This window comes from Nicotiana attenuata, unplaced genomic scaffold (genome assembly GCF_001879085.1).
Source record: "Nicotiana attenuata strain UT unplaced genomic scaffold, NIATTr2, whole genome shotgun sequence".
Classification (NCBI taxonomy): domain Eukaryota; kingdom Viridiplantae; phylum Streptophyta; class Magnoliopsida; order Solanales; family Solanaceae; genus Nicotiana; species Nicotiana attenuata.
Genome location: NW_017670329.1, coordinates 522,944 through 536,664, shown reverse-complemented (window position 1 = coordinate 536,664; position 13,721 = coordinate 522,944).

Here is a 13,721-nt window from a genome sequence, read left to right as displayed (position 1 = left end):
CCTCCAAATAAATGCACAGAACGTGATAAGGTCCGTTTGGGTTTCAGGGAAACCCAGGGGACTTTGGACAAGGCTATCTTAAAGAGTCATTATGCGGACAACATAACTGACTCGACTAGGTTTGACAATGATGCATGCACAATTAAACAGAGTAGGGTTTCTATGGAGTATTAGACTGGTACCCTTGAGCGGACAACTCAAGAGGGAAAGGCACGGAACTGTCGACTACACCGTTGATCGACTGGTTTTACCGCAAATATGCCTTTGCCGGATTTAGGGGGTGATAATATCGGAAGGGCGCAACCACTCATTATAAGCGTTGCTATGGTATTTTGTTTGGCACGAGTGGAATATGATGTTGAATATGCAGTTACAATAATTAAACAAATTGTCATGTATTTGCACGTTCATAGAGTAATAATTACAATAGTTTCTCATAATTTACAATAGTATTAAAGGAAAGCGATAAAGGAAAGCATTGAGAAAAGAAACAAAGAGCCAAGTCAGTTTCGTAGTAGAAGAAAGAATAACTACTTAAAGGCATTTGAACAAGTAAAGACATGTAAAGAAACATAAAGTCACAAATAGCATGAAATGGTAAAAGCCTTAAAGATATCCCTAGCAGAGTCGCCATGCTGTCGACGCCCCTTTTTTCCTTCCGCGAAATCGGGTTTATGACATTTGGGCGGACAACTCATTTCCTTTTGGGAATTAGGTTTGCAATTGAAGAGTCGCCACCTAATGATTTAGTGCATTAGGACACTAAGAAGAAATTTGATTTAGAAAACCAAAGATTGGGTAAGGGCTTGAAATTATCTCGAGGGGAAGGTGTTAGGCACCCCTCAAGATCCACTAGTGTGGTTCCCGGCCATGCTATAATTGTGACTTTAAGTGCAAATGACAAGTAAACAAGCAAGAATCACAAATACAGGGTAGTTTTCACGTAATGGTTGCAAGCAATCAAAATAAAAGAAGTTAAAGAGGTTGAAGTTTGGGAAGAGAATAGTTTTGAAATTATGAAAATAAACAAGTAAAGGGGAAGGGGTTTGCACATAATTTCTGCGAGCAATTAAGTTAAAGAAGCGGAAGTTTTGGGAAGAAGGCCGTTTTGAAGTTCTGAAAATAAACAAGTAAAGGGAAGGGGGTCCTAAGTTTATAAATAATATGGATCACTCCACACAAAACCCGGTAACCATTTATACACGTGGTCATCATATCCATATCTACCCTTTCCCACCCCGTTAAGGTATTAAACGCGGAATGGTCTCGTTTTCCTATTGCATGCTACTACCCGTCCCAAATCCTATCAGCACCGGAGGCATTTGGGACTACTAGTCCTAAAAGGAAGGTAGATTTGACTTTTGTGGTTTAAAAGGATAAAATTCTAAGGCGACAATCAAAACATGTAGAGCAGATATGGGGAAACACATAACAATTAAAGGCTCAAACAGGCCTCCTCAACTTAAAGACAGATCATTTAGCATGTCTTGCACGTACTAGTTATGGTCTTAATTAAACTTAAAGGAAGCGGGAGGCAGACTGATTTATTACATGTTTTAGATGAGAAACTCGAATCAGACCTGCCTGCTGGATGGAATTTAACAAAGTCTGATTCCTATTAATTAATTCACCTTATGGCTTGCCTAGGCGAAACCTATAGACATGATATCTAACAATGCGGGAGCGTATTAGTTTTTTTTTTTTTTAAAAAAAAGAAGACTTGTTGATTATACAAAGCATAAGCTCCGTAGATATTAAGCCATGCTATTTACTGATTTTTAGACTTAGGCAAAATAGGCGGTTCAGATTTCGTTGATAGCTCCTATAGGCATGCTTTCTAGGTGCTAAATGATTTTAAAAACGTTTATAGTCGAAATAAAAGTACAGAAGTCCTATAGGCATGGTGTCTAGAATGCTGTTTGTTATTCAAAACTATAAATACGTTTGCCTAGTGATAGATGCATATGCAGAATTCGGGAAGTCCTATAGCCATGTTATCTATGTGGTATGCAGAAATACGGAAACCTACAGATATGGTTTCTATATGTAATGCAGGAAGCTATAGCCATGGTTTCTATATGAGAATGTAGAACCTATAAACAGGATTTCTATATGAAATGCAGAACCTATAAACATGTTTTCTAAATAATACAAAAGTGCAGAAACTTATAAGCATGGTTTCTATATGAAAATGCAGAATTTATGAACATGGTTTCTATATGACATATGTAACCTATAAACATGATTTCTATATGAAACATGCAGAACTGAAAACAGGACATGATTGCTAAAACATATTAAATTCCTATGAACATGATATCTACCCCTTTCATGCATGATGTACCCTCCCCTTTTCACTAAAAACCCCCAATAGTTATTACAAGATTATTACAACCCATAACTGAATAAGAAAAAGAAGTAAAATTACATTAGAAAAACTAAAAATTTCCAACCAAGGAGAGCCTGATTCAGTCTTCTGTCTAAGGCATGAAGTAAACTAACTCCAAGGATCAAATTCCCAAAGCCTTTCTCATTTTTGGGTGTGTCAGAGTTCCCAAGAGCCTCATGAACTCCGGGCAGTGCTCACACCCAAATTCATTACAGAATTGAATTAAAGTGCAGCGTGGAAGGGCCAGCCCTCAAATGTCCAAGTTCAAAAGGAACTCAAGGTCCCAAAGCAAGGCTCATAGGAGGGGGGCAGAACTTAGAAACTAGGAAAGAGTGTAAGTGCAATAGAGGGGATTCTGGGGAAAGCCAAGACAGGCTGGTGGTCATACCCAGCAATTGGAAGTGCTGGCACACCCCAACCAGCCTATTAGCCATATTGTTTGTGAGTTAGGATCCCTTAAAGGATAACGTTCAGACATGAGCAACAATTTGGATGTTGCCATGTTCTGAACTTAAACTCAAAACACATAGAGGGGAATAGGGGTATAGGGATTCACAGTAGGAACATGTTCAAAGAAATTGACATCGCTGATTAACATTAACATAGGCAGTAATGCAGACAGGGGTGTAGGGATTTACAGTAGAAACATATGCAAAGGAATTGACATGCTAGTTAACATTAAACATAGGTAGTAAAACAGACATGAATGTAGAAACTGTAAAGTAAACACATTGGGATAAGGCTAAAAACCAAACTAGAACATACCAGTTTCAGGGAAGCAAGAAAGGAAAGCAGTAGTCTTGTAAAGCCAGAGTGCAAGCAAGCAATCAGAACGCTATGATTTTAGAAGGGAACTATGAGTAGTGCAAAAGTATTGGATTGAGAATGTGTGATTGAAAGTTGGTCCGATTAACCGTCTGATGTGTTAAAGAAGGTTATGTATTTATAGTATAGAAAGCAAGCAGAAATAGGTAGGAGAATAATTTAAAAAATCAATTACGAAAGGTTTCCCTTTGATTAAGGGATTCTGATTTCAAACGGGTAAAATAATTAAGGCAAGAAGTTGATCAAACACTTCTCTGAGTGAAATGAGTTACGGTTAGGGGTGTGGGTGAATTAAAATGGTAAGAAATGATTGTGGCCGTTGATCAAAATGATCAACGGCCTGGATCAAAAAGAATGGCCGGGTGGGTTAGATTAGTTGGGTCAGGGGCGGGTTAAATTAAAATTGGGATGGCCCGTTTGGGGTTTGAAATTGGGTCTATTAGGGGAAGTCAATGTGGCTATAATCGAAATAAAAATGGGCCAGACTTTAAATAGCCAGTTTTCCCTTTCTATTTTATAAAAATAGTAAAAATGATTTTGAAAGCAAATTAAAAGCACTGGATCAATTAATAAATATAAATATTAATTTCAAAATATTGGAACCAATTTCATAATTAGAAAATGTTATTAATTTTCAAAGTAGGCTAAAATTACAATTATATGCAATTTGACTTTTTAAAATACCAAATAAATTTGTAAAAATGTATAAAAATAACTATAGCTATATTTTGGTATAAATATGAGAATAAAATGTTTGGGCTGAGAAACACTATTTTACTATTGCCCGAGGGGCTTGTGATGATTTTTGACTGAGTAAGACCGAGGGCCTATATTGTGAGGAGATACTGATATTGATTGGAGGCCGAGAGCCTGAGATGTGTACGCCACGAGGTGGCTTGATTGATATGAGGCCGAGGGCCTAGATTTGATGCCACGAGATAGCTTGTTATTGCGCTTGGGCCGTAAAGGGCCCCTCCAGGACTCTGCACACCCCGAATGAGCGCGGGTACCCAATGTGATGTGAGACGGAGCCCGAGGGGCTGTTACTGTTGTGAGATGTTTCCCGAGGGGCGGTTGTGGTGATACTGTGCCCGAGGGGCAAACTTTTATTTGTTTACTTTATCATAATTATCTGTCCACTACCTGTTTACTGGTTTAAAGAGCATTTTTCCTGATTCTTACTGGTTTTCCTGATTATAAATGATTTTACTGCTTCATTATAGACTGTCTTGTGCTTTACGTGTTTTCTTACTTTCAGTCATTATTTATATTCATTACTCACTGAGTTGGAGTACTCACTTTACTCCCTGCACCCTATGTGCAGATTCAGGCGTAGCTTGTTCCGCTCCGGAGTGTTGATTTCCTCCAGTCCAGGCGGGCTTTTTCAGAGATTACGAGGTAGCTGTTGGCGTCCGCAGCTATAACTTGTAGTAGTTTATGATTTAGCAGACTATACTGTGATTCGTAGATGCTTTGACTTGTGACATCTGGTTAGGGCTATGTTAGGTTGGAATTCCGCATTATTCTTGATATTTCCGCTACTTAGAATTGTTAAATCATATTTAGACTATTTTGTGTTGTTTAACTTCTTTAAAAGATGANATAGTTGTGGAAGGGAGGAGTTGTGATAAGAACAAACTCTTTCCGACCAATCAAATTGAGGTGTGACATGGCCGCATTTGATTGGCCAGAACATGTCACTTGCACACGTGGCACGATTTCATTGGCCTTTTAGTGTGACTTGGCATGCCTTGTCATTTTGACACGTGGCATGATCCTATTGGCTCTTCCGCTTGACTTGGCGCGCCACATCATTTTGACACGTGGCACCAAACTGGGCCTCTAGGAAGACGTCATCATGGGCTTAATGAAGTGGGCTTATCACTTTAGCCCAATTAAATGGGCTAGCTCAATGGATTGAGATTTATTTATTTAACCCATATGTGTTGGACTTATATAATTAATTCAATTATATTAGCCCATAATATTTATTTGGACCAATACATCTTGAATTTAAAATATAGTCCAAATTATTTTACATATTCAAAATTCTAATAAAATTTATATGCTTACAATATTTTTTTTAAAAAAGTTGTCCCTTATAAAGTTTGGCTTTCGGCCATAAAATTTGTCTGGATGCCCCATCATCCCGAGTTTCGAAAGTATTATTGTGAATTATTTTTGATGTAACGAATCGATTGCCAGTAAGTCTAGCAGGGAACGGTTTGTGTGTGGCCTTTGATAGATACATTCAGGGGGATTGGACAGAGTTGCACCTCCGGAACAAAATAATTATGGTCGGTGCTCCTAAAATACATAACTATCGTCGCTGCCCCCATGAAGGTCAAGGGCGGATGTAGAGCAAACGGTACGAGTTCTCGTGAACTCAATAACTTTTGTACAAACCTTATATTTATACTAAAAAATTCATTAAAAATATAAGAATATTTAGCTTAGAACCCAGTTCGTTGGTCCAATTATCATGTAGATTAATTTGAGATTATTATAGGAACCCATAAGCTTAAAATTCTAGATCCGTTTCTGATGAAGGCATGAGGAAATCACGCAAAATTCCAACGACATTGACTGCTTTCGACGGTAAATTTGTATGGATGGTATTTAGCATTAGCATTTGGAATATATATCTTAGTGAAAAAGATACATTTGGAGTTGTGCAAAAACTAAAAAGATAATATTTGGAGTTATAAACAAAATCAAGCTTCTTGGAATCCTTTTTTTATATTAAGAGTGAACATTATGTTTAACTTTTTCTTTACATGTTTACTCTCTTTCACTCCATTTTAAATCCTCCGTTTTATATTATCATTTACTAAAAGAAATTATTTTATATACATACACTAAAAAGTGTACGATTTGGTATAATGTTGGACACATTTGATAAGCAGTACTGGACATATTCAAACAAATAATACTCCATACTATTAGTTTACCAGTATATCTTTGATTAAGTATATATTTCAAAAAAGTATACTATTTCACATTGTGGTGTACTTTTAATTTAGGTTTAAATTTAACAAAGAGTAGTATACTTTGATTTAAGTCTATATTTAACACCTTATCGTCCCAATTTATATGATGGTGTTTGACTTGACAAGAAATTAAGAAAAAAAGGAAACTTTTTAAAATTTGATCTAAAATAAATCATAAATATTTATGTGACTGCGAATCATCTCATTAAGGATAAAGTAAAAAATTTAAAATTAAATAACTTTAAATAAGAAAGTATGATATTCTTTTTGATAAAAAAGGAAAGTGTGAGACATAAATTGTGATAGAGGGAGTAGTTATTCTTGGTATATTCAGAATAGTAGTATACGAACGTTATAAAGGAATACCTCTAACTATGGAATACTCTAATGGGAATACCAGTAACCATGGTATACTCTGATGGAATACTTGTAACCATGAAATACTCTATAGTATACCAACTCTAATTGGAATACCAATAATCATGGTATACTCTGTAGTGTACCAAGAGTAGTAGTATAGCAACATTATGGGGAATACCGCTAGCTATGGTATACTATAGTATACTAACACTATTGAGAATACAGATATCATAGTATTCTTTATAGAATACCGAGATTGGGAATAATGGTATGCTCCATAATATACCAAGACCCTGGCAATATTAATAAACATGGTGTCGATGCCCCCTTTTTCTCGCGAAATCGGGTTTATGACATTTGGGCGGACAACTCATTTCCTTTTGGGAATTGGGTTTTGTAATTTTGAAGAGTCGCCACCTAATGATTAAGTGCATTAGGACACTAAGAAGAAATTTGATTTAGAAAACCAAAGATTGGGTAAGGGCTTGAAATTATCTCGAGGGGAAGGTGTTAGGCACCCCTCAAGATCCACTAGTGTGGTTCCCGGCCATGCTACAATTGTGACTTTAAGTATAAACAACAAGTAAACAAATACTAAATAGCTTTCACATAATGGTTGCAAACCACTGAAGTACAAGAAAATAAAGAAGCTGAAATTTGGAAGAAAGCAGTTTTAGAATTCTGAAAAAAAAAGAACACACAAGTAAAGGGGAAGGTATTCGCACATAATTGATGCAAGTAATTGAAGTAAAAGAGGTTAAAGAAGCTGAAAATTAAACAGTTTTAAAATTCTGAAAATATAGACAAGTAAAGGGAAGGGGGGGTCCTAGGTTTATAAATAATATGGATCACCCCACACAACACCCGGTGACCGTTTATACACGTGGTGTTATCGCGCGGTCATCATATCCATATCTACCCTTCCTACCCCGTTAAGGTATTAAAGCGCGGAATGGTCTCGTTACTTATTGCATGCTATTACCGTCCCAATCCTATCAGTCCCGGAGGCATTTGGGGCTACTAGTCCTAAAGGGGAGGGAGATTTGGGTTTTTCAGAGTTTAAAAGGATAAAATTCTAAGGCGACAAACAAAAACACATAAAGCAGATGTGGGAAACACATAACAGTTAAAAGGGCTCAGACATGCCTCCTCAGTTAGAGACAAATTGTTTAGCATGTCTTGCACGTACTGGTTATGGTCTGAATTAAACTTAAAACGTCAAGGCAGGCTGATTTGTCACATATTTTCAGATAAGAATTTTGCATTAGGCCTGCCTGCTGGTTGTAATTATCAAAGACTGGTGCAGTTAATTAATTACCTAATGGCTTGCCTAGGTGAAACCTATAGGCATAATATCTAATGATGCAAGAGTACTGATTTTTAAGGAAGGCTTGCTGATTACAGAAAAACATAAGCTCTGCAGGTATTGAGGCCTGATATTTACTGATTTTAGACTTAGGTGAAATAGGCGATTCAGATTCAGATGTTGGTTACTCCTATAGGCATGCTTTCTAAGTGTTATTGATTTTAAAATGTTTATAGAAATGCAGGAGTCTTATAGACATGGTATCTAGAAGGCAATTTGTTATTTAACCCTATAAATTGTTTGCCTAGTGATAGATGTTTATGCAGAAATTAAGAGATCCTATTGACAGGTTCTCTATATGAGGTGCAGAAAATGCAGAATCCTATTGACATGTTCTCTATATGAGATGCAGCAATGCAGGAACTATTGATAGTATATCTATGTATGAAAGACAGGACTTATAGACATGATTTCTAAAATGCAGAAAAGCCTATAGACAGGATTTCGAGAATGCAGAAATGAAAGCGGGATACGATCGCAGAAGTAAATACCTAAGAGCATGATGTCTACCCTTATGCATACATGAGTGACCATCCCCTTTTCACTATAAACCCCATAAGTTATTACAAATTATTACAGCCCAGAATGAATAAAGAAAATAAAATTACATCAGAAATTAGAGTACAACCAAGGAGAGCCTAATTCTGACTCCAGGTCTGAAACATGAGATAAACCAACTCCAAAGATCCAATTTCCAAAGCTTTTCTCATTTTTTGGGTGTGTCAGAGTTCCCAGGAGCTTCATGAACTCCGGGCAGTGCTTACACCCAAATATATTGCAGAATTGAATTATAGTGCATTGTGGAAGTGCCAGCCCTCAAATGTCCAAGTTCAGAGGGAACTCAAGGTCCCAAAGCAAGGCTCATAGGAGGGGGGGGGGGGGGGACAGAACTTAGAAACTAGGAATGAGTGTAAGTGCAATAGAGGGGATTCTGGGGAAAACCAAGACAGACTGGTGGTCATACCCAACAATTGGAAGTGCTGGCACACCCCAACCAGCCTGTTAGCCACATTGTTTGGGAGTTAGGATCCTTTGAAGGATCAAACACAAACATGAACAACAATTTGGATGCTGCCATGCCTGAAACTCAAACACATAGAGGGAATAGGGGTACAGGAATTCACAATAGAAACATGTTCCAAGAAATTGACATTGCTGATTAACATTAAACATAGGCAGTAATGCAGCCAGGGGTGTAGAGATTCACAGTAGAAACATATGCAAGAGAATTGACTTGCTAGTTAACATTAAACATAAGTAGTAAAAGAGACAGGGATGTAGAAACTGTAAAGTAAACACATTGGGATGAGGCTAATACTTAAAATAGAACATACCAATTTCAGGGAAACAAGAAAGTAAAAGTAGTAGTCTTGTAAAGCCAAATTGCAAGCAAATAGTTAGAATATCTCAGAAGAGAGTGGAGTGTTGGGTGAAGTGTAAGAGTATTGAAATTGAAAGTAAGTAATGTTTGTTATAGTATTGAACTCCAGGTTGTTAAAGTGCCGAAAGGTCATGCCCTTTATAGTGCAGAAAGCAAGTAAGAAAAAGGTAAGAAAATAGTTTTGAAATCAATTACATAAGGTCTCCCTTTAATTAAGGGATTCTGATTTCAAACGGGCAGAATAAATAAGGAAAGAATTTGCTCAAAAATCTTCTCCAAAGTAGTACAAGAAGGGCAAATACACAGAAGCTATTTAAGGAAAGAGTTTGATATCAATACAGTTTGTGCCAATAAGGAAAGGCGATCAATCAACAATCAGTAAAAATCAGAAATTGAGTTTTGGTATGGATGAATCAACCAGAAAAGTTGAAGAAAGGTTTAATTAAAGAAAATCAGTAACGATCAATTAAACCTTATTAAAAGGAATCTTGAATCAATCACAAATTGGAAAAACCCTTTTTGAAGGAAGAATTCCTCATATATAAAGCATAGAGACATGTCAAACAAGAAAGAACTGTCATGCTAATTAGAGAGAATCTAGTATAGAAAAGTTCAGAGTCATAAATGAAGGAGCTCAAATTCAGTACATAGACTCAGACTTAGTTTGAGAGAATTCAGGGTTCCATAATAGAACCCTAGTCCAAACACAAGATCAAATTCGCCAAAAACCCCAAATCCTAGGGTTTTCAACTCGAATCAGATGTAGAGACGAGAAGACAAATAACTGAAACAGGCTTAGAGGTCTCTTTCAGACACTCATGAGAGAACAAACAGGTAAAATAGCAGGTTCGAAACAAACATAGTGAAAAGCTGATTTGAAACATAAAGAACATGTTTTATGAAGCTTGGAACTTAAACAAGTTCAGAAGATAAAGAGGCAGTATAAACTTAAGGAAACAGTAGATGAAACATGCTTAGAACTCAAACAAAGGTCCAGTAAAGACAAACAAAGGACTAAAATCTTAGTGGAAAAAATACAGCAAAGGAACACAGGGGTATCGAAAAGCCTGGCAAAAGAACACGTAAGATAGACATGTGAAAGCATGATATAGAAACCAGTAGAAGGAAGAACAGAGCATAATAGAAAACATGCATAATAAAGCAAACATAAGAACATAGGAGAAGAACGTGCGAGGTAGAAAAGAGAACATAAAAACATAGCATAGACAGATTCACACAAAGAAAAGAAGAAGAGGAGTCAGAAAACATTTTAAAACTTTTCAGAAACCATAAATCGAAGAGAAACAAATTTTGAAAGAAAAGATTGGGGAAAACGTTTTAAAACTTCCAGTAGAACACAGATATGGCATAGATTTAAGAAAAAAACCAGAGAAAACCTCTAATAGCTTAGAGTTTCAGAGAAACCCTAGAAATGAGAAAGGCTTGGAAGAAAGTCCGATCTTGAGTCAGAGAGGTCAGAAATAGGCTCGAAATGCTTTGGATGTGCCGGAGCAAGGCCGGAGAGGCCTCAAAGCCATGAATCTGGGAAGATTTGAAAGGACACCATCGAGGTCAGACCTCGAAACTTCGAACTTCCAGGGTTTAAAGGTGGAGGGGGGTGAGTACAGGCTATCCATGGCCTGAGAAGCCATGGATTCCGGTGAGATTGTGGTCGGAGAAGATGAGAGAGGCTAGGGTTTCGTGGAACTTTCGAGAGAGTTTGAGAGAGGGAGAGTATTCAAAGGCGACTGATAGAGAGAAATGAGGGGATTAGGGTAGGGTTAGGTGAATTAAAAAGGCAAGGGCTAATCGTGGCCGTTGATCAAAATGATCAACGACCTGGATTAAAAGATTGACCGGGCGGGTTGATTGATTGGGTCGGGGGTCGGGTTAAAATTAAAATTGGACCGGTCCAATTGGGGGTTAAGATTGGGTCAATTGGAGGGTCAATTTTGGCTATAATTGAAACAAATTGGGGCTATATATTAAATAGCCAGTTTTTCCCTTTTTATTTTATGAAAATAATAAAAATAATTTTGAAAACAAATTAAAAGTACTGGATCAATTAATAATATATAAATATTAATTTAAAAATATTGGAACCAATTTCATAATTATAAAATGCTATTAATCCTCAAAGTAGGCTAAAACTGCAATTATAAGCAATTTGACCTTTTAAAAATACCAAATAAATTTGTAAAAAATGTATAAAAATTACTATAGCTATATTTGGTATAAATATGAGAATAAAATAAGTTATTCACCAAGATTATAATTTGAGAATAATTATTGGTTTTTTTTATACTGCTAAAATGGACAATAAATTGGTTTAAAAATCTTTTAAAAAATAGAAAAAATACTAAAACACTTGGGCATGTTTATATATGCATATATATGTTATTTTCAAAGTATTTTGTATATATGAAAAATATATAGGGAAAAATTGGGTATCAACAGCTGCCCCTCTTTACCGGGGAAGGATGGAAGAGTTGTCAGGTAAAGATATGATGGCCAATTTTTGACCGAACAGAGTGGTTTGAAGCGACTGACCGTGCTCTAGTTCTTGAGCTGCCTACATATCCTTGGTCTTACAGGAATCAGGCCGTATGTAGTTCGGGATCCGTCGTTGGAATATGCCGATGGAGATTTTTTCAAGAACGGACGAGAGTAGTTCGGTGGGTGTGTGGTAGAGTCCAGTAGGGCTGCGGGGAACCGGAGCGGGATCGCTCCTGCTGGGATGGCCGTTGCTAGCCGGTTTACCTGCAAATGAGCAATACGAACATATATTGTGCATAAATTTAAACGTGATGCAAGTTCCCGTCGGACCATGAATGCTGTCTTTGGACGGTTAGGATGACGTCCTTAGACCATGATGTCCTGGGCCATGAAGCATATAATAAAGGATTCTCAGGCTATGGAATGATGCTCTCGGGCTATGAGAATGATGCCTCTGAGCGATGATGCCTTTGAATAATGATATGCAAGAGATAAAGGAATCCTCAGGCCATGGCATGGCGTTCTCGGGCTATGAAGATGGTGCCTCCGAACAATGACTCCCTTGGATAATTTGGCGATCTTTCAGCCATGAGAGCGTGAATAAAGGTGGCAATATTTCAGCCGATGCAAGATTTTAACGAAGTGGCGGTATTTCAGCCATGCAAAGTGTAAATAAAATGGCGATCTTTCAGCCGATGCAAGATCTAAATGAAGTGGCGGTATTTTAGCCGATGCAGGATTTAAATGAAGTGACGATATTTCAGCCATGCAAAGTGTAAATAAAATGGCGATCTTTCAGCCGATGCAAGATTTAAATGAAGTGGCGGTATTTCAGTCGATGCAGGATTTAAATAAAGTGGCGATATTTCAGCTGATGCAGGATTTAAATGAGGTGGCGATATTTTAGCCATGCAAAGTGTATATAAAATGGCGATCTTTCAGCCGATGCAAGATTTAAATGAAGTGGCGATATTTCAGCCGATGTAGGATTTAAATGAAGTGGCGATATTTCAGCCATGCAAATGGAGACAGAGCTTAGTCTCGGAAGGCAGAATAGTAGCCTTATGCAATGCAGGAAATGCAAATGGAGGTAGAGCTTAACCTCGGAAGGCAGAATAGTAGCCTTGTGCAATGCAGGAAATGCAGATGGAGACAGAGCTTAGTCTCGGAAGGCAGAATAGTAGCCTTACGCAATGCAGAAAATGCAAATGGAGGTAGAGCTTAACCTCGAAAGGCAGAATAGTAGCCTTGTGCAATGCAGGAAATGCAGATGGAGACAGAGCTTAGTCTCGGAAGGCAGAATAGTAGCCTTATGCAATGCAGAAAATGCAGATGGAGGTAGCGCTTAACCTCGGAAGGCAGAATAGTAGCCTTATGCAATGCAGAAAATGCAGATGGAGGTAGCGCTTAACCTCGGAAGGCAGAATAGTAGCCTTATGCAAAAGATGAAAGACGAATAGTAATAAAAAATTCTTAGCTGATAGCTGATAGCTGGTTGCTGATTGTGATATTGTGGCTGCTGGGGATGTTGTATGTGGATAGCGACCGTGGATAGGAGTGATAATTTCGAGAGTTGTATTTCCGAACAGTATGAGTGTGTAATATATGATTTTGCAACTTGGGTGCCTGTGTCCAAAGAAAAATCGTGAGTTTTGTAAGAGGAATGGTTAGTTCGTGTCCCCGCTGCCTTTGCTTGTCCTGCTTGGCTCTGTTTTTGGTGATACTGTGGGTATCCTTGGGGTAGAGTTGCTAAACAGAGCAATTTTGGTGACAAACATGCATGATTTAGTAAAATATAGCGTAAATGCATAACAAATAAAAAAATATTTTTCTTTAGATGAACCAACGACTGAGATGTGGTCCAAGACATTGCAACCTCTCTTGTTACAGAATTTTGAGGGTCCTCCTCAAAAT